Here is an 11,085-nt window from a genome sequence, read left to right as displayed (position 1 = left end):
AGTGCAGTGATGGGGACACTGTGCTGTAGGAGATGATATCTTTCAGAAGAGACGTTAAACCGAGGTCCTGACTGAGTGTGGTCAATAAAAACCCCATGACACTCATTGCAAAGAGTAGGGGGTTCCCCCGTGTCCTAGCTAAGGTATAATTTATAATTTATTCAGATATAATGGGTTAGCGCATTTCTTAAATGAACGCAGTTTAATGCAATTACCCGATTATATGACGCTGAGAAACATGTTAATCTTTTCCAGGTCATGTAGTAGAGATGTAGTAGAGAGGTGTTGAAGACCAGACATGACACAGAGCCAGTAGCATAATTACCACTTCCCCAGCACTGAACAGTATCGATTACCTGGTTATTTCTTGATGCATATAGGCCTTGGAAGTCTGACGTAACCCAGAGCAAAAGGTTTGCCCATGTATGGATTTCCAGATCAAAGCACAATTTCTCTATGGAAAAATGATTGGCCTTTTCACATAAGCATTTCCGCTTTAGTATCGCATGTAGTACAACCTGAAAATAAGATATCCAGACTCTGATGATGTTGTCAGGTCACAGTCATGGCATGCAAAGGATATACAACAAAATAATAAGCATGACTACTTTCATTTACATAACATTGCTGGGTTCCAAACATTATGGTGCCCCAAAATGGGGGAACTATGTGTAAACAGTGCTGTAATTTCTACATGGAGAAACCAAAATGTATAAAAATGCGCTTCATTAAAATCAGACAATGTGCACTTTAACCATTACAAATCTCAAATTGTGGAGAACAGAGGCAAGTAAATAAATGACGGGTCATTGTCCCAAATGTTATGGAGGGCACTGTATTTGCTCATATGCTTTAAAAAGACCCCCCAATTCTGACCCCCCCCTCTCTCTTGCTGCCTCCATCTCTCCCTGTCTCTCTGTCTCTCAGCCCACCCCCCCACCCCCAGACCCCTTTTCTAACCAAGCGGAGTGTAATTGGACAAGCCCCCTCAACCCTTTGGCCTGTTAGTATCTAGGGCCACCATTAGGCTCAACTGTACCGCGACCCAAGGCACCCCTGTCATCTGTGGTGCCACGCAGGTGAACAGAGCTGCTACAATGGACTGGGGTGGGTGAGGGGGGGGGGGCAGGAATGTACCACTGAGGTGTTGAGGAAGAGGGTGGGCAGGGCTTGGGGTAGGGGTTTCAGGGGCAGTGGGGGGGTTGGCGAGAGAACTTCTGGGAGAACAGAGAGGGCTTCTGTGAGAGGGGGCCAGGGGACTGGAGAATACAGTGTAGCACTGACACACACACAGATACACACACACACACACACACGTATACACACAGATACACACACACACACACACACACACACACACACACTCACATATATACAGATACATACAGATACAGACACATATATGCACAAACACACACACACACACAAATACACATGCACACACGCAGATACACACACACACACACACACAAAAATACACATGCACACACACACACACAAATACACATGCACACACACACACGTATACACATGCACACACATGCACAGATACACACACACACACATATATACAGATACATACAGATACACACACATATATGCACACACACACGCATAAACATGCACACACACACATGCACACACATACAGGCACGCATACACACAAGCACATTTTAATACTTTTATTCATGTCCACATACCAAAATGACAATAAACAAAACAATATAGACACACAGTACAGAATAATGACATGGACACTACAGACACACAGTACAGAATAATGACATGGACACTACAGACACACAGTACAGAATAATGACATGGACACTACAGACACACAGTACAGAATAATGACATGGACACTACAGACACAGTACAAAATAATGACATGGACACTATAGACACACAGTACAGAATAATGACATGGACACTACAGACACACAGTACAGAATAATGACATGGACACTACAGACACACAGTACAGAATAATGACATGGACAATACAAACACACAGTACAGAATAATGACATGGACACTACAGACACACAGTACAGAATAATGACATGGACACTACAGACACACAGTACAGAATAATGACATGGACAATACAGACACACAGTACAGAATAATGACATGGACAATACAGACACACCGTACAGAATAATGACATGGACACTACAGACACACAGTACAGAATGATGACATGGACACTTGCAGGATTATTGGGGGTACAGGTAGCAGTTGCCGCCTGCAAATATGGCAGCTACCTATTAATGCTGACATGGAGCAATAGCTTGGAGCTGCTTTGCTCACAATACTGACATTCCTGCCAGTTGCAGACCCCTTACCACTAGTCTGTGGACATTGCCAAGGCTGCCAAACATAAAAACGAAATGTTTACACTTGAAGCCAAGCTGTTCTACAGCTGAAACCAAGGGCTGATGCTTCAGTGCCTTAGAGAGGAAGGTCTCCTCTAGGCTGAGATCAAATGTACAACCAACCTGCAAAATGGACACTGTTCTGCTTTCCGCATCAACAAAAACAACATCTGGAGTATTAGCAGACACATTGTGAAATAAATTAGCATTACTGCAAAGGTTGAACATGGTTGAGGTGACATGGGAATGCTTGTACATTCTCACTGTAGATGGGTAGGATGGTAAGAGATCCTTTTATATCCTTTTCTATCTATTCTGCCCACAATTCTATCGTACGTTGCCATTGACAATTCCCTCATATGAATTGCAACCATTTAGAATGTGGGATAGAGATTCCATGATGTGTTCAAGACCGCGATGCAAACAGTGAGAGTTCGGTAACCAGATTGAGAGATTGAAGTCTCTAGGTCTGGTAGGACCTGTAATCTTGCTTTAACTGTGTAAATGACAATCACCTCATCAACTGCAGTATTATTAAGTACAGAATGAGACACCGAGAGATCAGCAGAGGGAAGACATGCTAGTTTCCCCTGTAAATGTAAAGTGGTGCAGTTGTTGTTTGAGTTGTTGTCAGTCCATCAGGAGCAGAGTTGACACACACAAATATGTACACACAAGCAAGCACACACACACACACACAATTGTAGCCAAATATTGTTCCCTGTTACAGCTATGTTACGTTTTGGCCAGGTTATAAATGAAATATGTCGTAATATAAAAATATTTTTTGAAAATGAAAACCTTTTAGGGGTAAAAAGCTTTTTGGGCAAAAATAATGTCTGAATGAATGCTATTACTTCTTATTAAAAGGGATTGTTTTGTAAATGTGCATTTTCCTGGAATGCAGTTAATCAAGTGAGCCAAAGGGATCAGAGAAACAAATCAAGAGGAATATTTCACGGGAAGTCTAAGCTCATCTGTGCCTCTCGATTTCCTCCCTTCAGAAGTCGCTTCAAAGGTTTCTTTTTATTTAATGATTACAAAAAAAACTTTTTTGGTTAACATCCGACTTGCGTTCGTGCATGCAGCCAGAAGACTGTCAAGACAAACAGCGATATTAAATAACCCCTCCCACTTCCAGGGCTTCCTTCCTGTCCGCGCCACGTTTATCTTAACCCCCCCCCCCCCTACCCTCACCCCCTTCACATTAGTTCCTGTTAGAAATGCTTCCCGCTGTTTCCTCCCTGTATCGCCCCTGGCCCGACCAGGAAGCAGTATGGTTTGGCTGAGTTAGCCAGATAACTACACGAAATAAAACCCAGAACAGCTCTTTTTACTTCAGTCCATGTTCCAGATTTTGCCCGGGGGTCCTGGTTTTACCCAGTACACTTATCTGGCTAACTCAGTCATCCTGCTTTGTGGAAAAGGCCCCTGGTTCCTTGGGTCTAGGCCGGTCGCTGATTTTTGGGTCAAAACAAAAACCCTCCGAGCTTTGGCACCAGAGGGTCCCTGCTGCTTCAGTAGACAGGGCATGTTACATTTTTCCACTGGAGCATGCCTCATGCGTGTGTTTGTGCGTGTGTGAGGCTGTGTGTGTGTGTCTGTGTGTGTGTGTGTGTGTGTGTGTGCGTGTGCATGTCTTGTTTGTGTGTGTGTACGTGTGGGTACAAAAGTGTGTATGTGCATGAAAAAAAATCTATATACATGGTAGTTCACTTGATGTTCAACAGCATTCCATGTCTGAATTTATTTATTTCTTTGCATTTCAATGCGCCTCTATAAATATGTTTCCTGGGATTTCATTCTGACAAAACTATTCATTTCTACCAGCCCAGGATTATACCCTTCACTCGGTTGTCTTACTCAGTTGAAATTTTTTCCTGTCTTTCTGTCCTTCGGCTATATACTTTGAGGCCCAAAACGACACCACAAATGTACCTTTTCCAAAAACCCGTCATCAGCGATTATGCCACATGGTGTGGGCCAAAGGGGGGGGGGGGGGGGGGGGGGGGGCAGGTCCTCTGTTCCACTGGAAGTCAGTTCCCTGTCGTGATAAGTTCTGGTTGCATTTCTCTCTGCAAAACTGACTATAACTGACGCTATATTCCTTGTCAGGGACAATGCGTGTTTCTAACATGCATTTCTCTATTCCACATTTAGCCAGAGCTAATTTTCCATCTCAAGCCCTCTGGCAGGTTTCATAAAATTACATATTGAACATGATATCGACCATTCATTAAGTCATAATATGAGTCAATGAGTAGATAACATTGCAAATGGTCACGTAACCCTGTGAAAAAAATAAAAATAAACGCTCAAGCCAGGTTTTGAAATGGCTGGTAGCTGGTTGCCCAGTTCAGACCAGCTCCATACTGAACATGGTTCGACCAACTCAAGCTATGTTTTGAAACAGCTGGTAGCTGGTCATTTCAAGCAGGTCATTACTGGATCTTACACTGGAGAATTGCTGGTCTAAGGCTGTGCCGCCAATGAGATTGAAGTTAAGAGTTGGCACCAAGCACCTTGGGAGGTTAAAAAAAAAGAAAAAAAGAAAATTATTTGGTGTGTGTGTATGTGGGGAGGGGGGGGGGGGGGGGTTAAGAGAGAATCAACCTGTCTTGAAAACAGGAAATGACAAGAGAAACAGCAGCACCAGGGTAATTTCAAGAGTTCCGCTAAATGCAACCTTGCAATCACCTAAAGGAAAGAAATCGCCCACAAATAAGGGGCTTTGACGGGTCAACAGCCAACCTCAGCACCTCTCTCTCGCACCCTTAAACCGAGATGCTTTTCCTTTCAGACTGGAGTCTTTCAGGCCATATCGCTGCAGTCTAAAGTTTTAATTGCGGGTTTTAGGAGAGTTGGCTGGTATTTATAGATCAGCTGTTCCTTGACTTCTCCGCACAGTTCAGCCAGTACTTTTCCCTCTGCCTCTCCAAAGAGAACACTGGCCTAGTGGAGGGAGGGAGAGAGGGAGCAAGGGAGCAAGGGAGAGAGAGAGAGAGAGATGGTATGAGCTGAACTGCGGGACTCTGATTGGACACCAATCAGGAAAAGGGAAGTGATGTAATTAGGAGGGGACGTGAAACATACAGAACGTCCACTTGCACCATATCGTCTTTGGTCAGATCCAGAGCAGACTTCATAAAAAATTTGTTTGCTGAAGGTAGATAAAGTTTGAATCTTTCAGCTAAAATCAGCAAAGTGACAGGACAGTGTTACAACAGCCTTTAGTAAGATGGTGTTAAGACAGTGTAAATGAAGGCAGTGTTAAGGGAGATGGTGTTAAGACAGTGTAAATTAAGGTAGTCTTAAGGGAGATGGTGTTAAGACAGTGTAAATGAAGGCAGTGTTAAGGGAGATGGTGTTAAGACAGTGTAAATTAAGGCAGTCTTAAGGAGGATGGTGTTAAGGCAGTGTAAATTAAGGCAGTCTTAAGGAAGATGGTGTTAAGACAGTGTAAATTAAGGCAGTCTTAAGGAGGATGGTGTTAAGGCAGTGTAAATTAAGGCAGTCTTAAGGAAGATGGTGTTAAGACAGTGTAAATTAAGGCAGTCTTAAGGAAGATGGTGTTAAGACAGCGTAAATTAAGGCAGTCTTAAGTAAAAATGTGTGGCTCTTCACTCCGTACCTTCGGCAACAGAGCAGACATTCCCAGGGGCATCTGAATGTTTGAATTCCTGAGGACAAAGGGACCAGGATTCCCCAGAGTTCCTTGACGAGTTAGTAGTACTCTCCTTTTTAACAAAACTCTTTTTCGGGAGCCCTCTCTGTGACCCCGCTGCGTCTCTGAAAAGGTCATTTCACACGGACGCGTGCCTGGCCCCTGGCCCGGCACCTTAGTGAGACGGACCTTCCCCCCCCGACCCAAACAGAACTCATTCAGGTCCCAGTGCCGGTCCGCAGAAGCCAACAGAAAGGGCTCCATGGCCCAGTTGTGGATGGTGTTGTTACCATATGCTGATAGACTGATGTAATCAGATAAATGAAATGGCAAATTGCAATTGATGCCTCGCTTTTGCGCATGCACGCACGCACGCACGCACGCACGCACACACACCTATAGCGGCTGGCTGCCTTGCACCAATCAGTTTGTCAGAACAGGCAGCGGTCGTTTTAAAGACACGAATAAAGACACCATTTATTCTGTTCACATGTTGGGAAAGGTGGAGAGAGGGAGGGAAGGTAAAACGGAGGGAGGACAGGAGCAGAGGGCATCGGGGGGGGGGGGGGGGGGGGGCACACACACCTATAGCGGCTGGCTGCCTTGCACCAATCAGTTTGTCAGAACCGGCAGCGGTCGTTTTAAAGACACGTCCAAATGGGCACGGATCAGACAGTAGTTGCCGGTATAATGGAGCTGGATTTCATGAGGTTTCCTCACCCCAACCCCTCTTCTCTGGTGGCATGGCATTCACGGTCCACCGGAAGAGCACCGTCGGCCATTTTGACATCACCAACCGAGAACGCTGGGCCAAAATGAGTAGAGGAAGTACAGAGGATATGGTCAATATTCTTTATGCATTTAATACTTTTTTGATCGCAGGGACCCAAGGAGTACATCTTCGTCAGGACCGTGGATCCTCGGTATGAAATTTGGCTCTTAAACTGCCCCCAAATGTCATATTTATAAAACAATACATGGCAGGTAACATACTTAAACCACAGGGAGCTATTCCTATGACATACAGTGGGGACCTGAAAAATAAAAAGTGAGACATTCAAAATCGGTGTTTGTATTTTTTCATGTAATCCTGGATATAAACAAAAAGTTTTAGAATTTTAAACAAATTAGTTACTTTGCAAGAACAACTTGAAGACCACAGAAGAGCAAGGAATGCTGCACAATCCACAATCACCTGACCCCAAACCCACTGAATATTTTGGGGGACACTTGAAGACTGACAAAAGCCAAACATTCAGTAACATCACAATATACTCTTTGGAACATTGTCAATTCTTGTTTGTTTTTTTTTCTTTCAAAGATTCAAATTTTCACTCAAATTGTTATGCTGATTATACAATTTGTAATTTAAAATGTTGTATTAAATTAGAAAAAAATGCTAAATAGAATCATTTTCACTAGTGTCAGACTTTTGGACCCCACCGTATAGTAGAGTAGTTTTTTATTTATTTTTATGTAGCCTATAGGAAAATATTTGTAGCTTCTAAATGTGTCAAGGGACAAATAGTTGGCCATGGCAGTTTGGTTTAGACTCTGGGGCCCTTGAGTTAGAATAGACTTGGTATATGGTATACCGACAGGTCGACAAGTACCGACAAGTGATAATAACCAACACATGAGATTCAATAACGGCCCTTCTACCTCCCCGTTGCGTTTTGCACCACATCGGCACCACCAAATACCAGCAGGTGAGTTAAAAGGCATTCATAAATTATTTGGGTTATTCAGCAATAATATTAATCTAGCGAAATCAAACATTTTGCGAGAGAGAGTAAAAAAGAAAAAAGAAACCGCTGGAATTTAAGACTGCGAATAAAGACACCATTTATTCTGTTCACATGTTGGGAAAGGTGGAGAGAGGGAGGGAAGGTAAAACGGAGGGAGGACAGGAGCAGAGGGCATGGGGGGGGGGGAGTAGGAATTTAGGAAAGATGCTAAAAAATACGGGGAGTGAAGACACAGTCGAAAGAGAGATGGTAAGGCAAGAGACAGACGGGGATAGGCTGCAGGAAGCGAACAGTACGGGGCTAACAAACCATATTGAGCATCGCTACTACTCACTTAAAGTACACGTCGAACGTTTAAGCACGAAAAGCTCGTTTTAGACGACGGGAAAAGACGGGTGTCATTTTAATTTCAATGTGGATGGAGTGCAGAGTCGAGCGGATCCACTCGCTGAATTCACGCGCGCAGCCGAAAAGCTGCGAGCTCGGCCCGTCCACGCGGGGAAGGCAGGCGCTAAACAAGAGACGTTATTGTGCGCGCTCCCCCCGACGGCCACAGTCTGAACATCAGGCGCACCTTTCACAATGCGCCTATGTTTAAAACTGCACTCCAATGTAGGCCGGTGGCCTCACGCCTTCCCCCCTCGACTCGAATCTCGGGGGTTAGTCACAAATAATTATGTGAGCAAATTTCGCCCCTAGAGTGTCCTTCGGTGCTCAAGCATGCACGTGAGCACACCTCAACCTGCAAAGATTGTGTAAGGCTTCTTTAAAAACGGCAAATATTTCGCTGCAGAAGCAAGATTATGCTCCGGCTATTAGCCTATGAGGCAAATTATTAGCCGAACAGTCTACTCGAAATTATAATGATAACGTCATTAGGACAACGGGTAGGCCAGATGCGAACAAAGCAGGAGAGTCAGCACAGGAAGAAAACGGACTTTAAACTCGCTTTTGGATTTTATTTTTATTTTTTTTCTCATGGACGAAATTATGGCAAACTTGTACGGTCACTGCCATCGTGCGTCTTCGTCCTGTTCATAGGAATGTTTGCATAGTCACCTGGCAACAGTTTGCAACAGTTCCGCACAAATTGGGCTACTACACTGACGTTAGGGATATTACAGAAATATGTTCACCCGGCTAGCAGCAGATTATGCAACATTCTCATTTTGGCAAAATTGTAGACATTTTGGGTGTTATTTAAAGGGGGTGGTTTCATTGGAACCGCTTCTATGCGGATAAGCCTACAATATCTGATTTTGTTGCGGCTCCCACTTTTCGTCTCCAATTCTATTCTCTGAACATAAAAAAATGAATTTTCAGTCGACATGTTATTCCCATCGTAGCTAGTCCAAAACCATCCAGATTTGTTTAGAGGGCATTCGTTTAAAACATCTTTCGCAACAAATCTGACATTATATTTAAATATAATTACGGATTCTAAATGAGTCAGCCAAAAGCATTCAGCCAAGTTACCCATGCGCCTTTGAAATGTTTTTTTTTTATAATTTGGGTAAATTATTGCTTTTGTGGATAGCCACTTAACCCCCCTAAACCGCTGGAGTTCGGGGGGTTTTCAGTCAGAGAAGAGGAGGAGAAAGAGGTGGAGTGTCGTGAAAGAAAATAGCACATTAATACATTCCCAGTGCCATAGTACATTTACACAGAACGCAACGAGCTAAGGAGGGGACAGCGGGTTCTAGACAGAGCAGCAGGTCAGCGTGGCCTCCCTCTGGTGGTTGCTTAGCAGTACTACAGCGCCACTGGTCACTCGGGGCCCGGGGGTCCTGCTGGACTGAGGATCATACCATCCGAACACCTGACACGGGGGACCAAGGCGGCCAGTCGGGATATACCACTTTCCGAACGAGATTATTTTCATGGGAACGGAAGAAAGCCTATCTGCAGGAAACGAAACCATTAATATTCATTTTCAACATGTTTTGTGGTGGCTGATATGTTCTCTTCAAAATAAGTTAGTAAAGTTTGTGAGAGGGCGAATTTGTTGGAAATGTTTTCATCTAATATCATATATGTATCACATTTACACTCACGCAGGTGAGCACACGAAATCCCGTTTCGCCATAAACTTGACTACGTTCCTTCCAGTGACCTAGAAGGTCTTATCGATTGGCTTTGAGTATTTGACAAGATATACAAGTTCCCAGCTTATAGTTTAAGTGTGTTTAGTGTTCACTAAACGTTCTAGTGAAATCTGAATATCCACAATATTAACCCCACCATCCACAGAAGTCTACCACAGAAAGGACGGTACAGTATTAAAACTTTTATTCCGACAAGATACATCAAACAGAAACAGGTTCAGATTTAATGACCATAAGCCATAATGATGATCGTATGTATATATATTTCTGCTTGCATTATCCCAAAACACAAAAAATGTCAATTAATTTTCAACAGTTAAGTTGGGTGTCAGAAACAAAAGAGGGGGGGGAGAAAAAAGTTTTAAAAACTGTAAATTAAAATGAAGCCGTCACTTGGATGGAAACAGATTCGCTTTGCAGTTTGTTGAAAACTACTGACAACTGACGAAACGGTGGCAGAGTTACAGACACGGGGGGTGAGGGGGTTGGAAGGAGGTTAAAAAAACACCCCTCCTAAATAGCCCCACTCAATTTCCCCCCCGGTGCAATAAGAGGACATTCGACTACGTTAAACTTTCACTGGCCCACTTAATCTTTCCCCTCACCTTCGTCTGGAAGACCTGAAAGCCCTTTTCAAAAGAGGGCAAGCCCCAAACACTCTTGCAATTCCAGTCCCAATCTTAATTTATTCCACTAGAGGTCCCCCCCCCCCCCCCCCCACATCAATATTCTGGGCACCAAACCTGACCACACACACTACGAAGGTTTGATTTAAAAGGAAGCCAATGATTTTTATTTATTTATATATTTTAAGATAAAAACGGCCAAACACAGGGCATGTGTCACGCACTGGAGCGCCAATCGGAGAGCAGAAATCGAGCGAGCAGAAACACGGGAAACGGACTGGCTCAAAAATCCAACGTTCGTGGGGGGAAAAAACCAAAACAAAAAAAACACAAAAAAACAACTGCACTCTGAGAGCTGGGGGAGGGGCATGGGCGCCATACATGTGACAGCACCCGACCAATCAAAGGACAGTCGCCCTCCTCCGCACACGTTTCCTTGCTTCCACGTACAGGTATCGGCAAATTTGGCCTAGCTCAATATACATATGCACACATATTACAGTGCGGTGTGACATTTGCGCGCGCGCGCGCACACACGCACACACACACACACACACAAACAAA

This window comes from Conger conger, chromosome 9 (genome assembly GCF_963514075.1).
Source record: "Conger conger chromosome 9, fConCon1.1, whole genome shotgun sequence".
NCBI classification, from domain to species: domain Eukaryota; kingdom Metazoa; phylum Chordata; class Actinopteri; order Anguilliformes; family Congridae; genus Conger; species Conger conger.
This window is presented reverse-complemented; position numbering follows the sequence as displayed.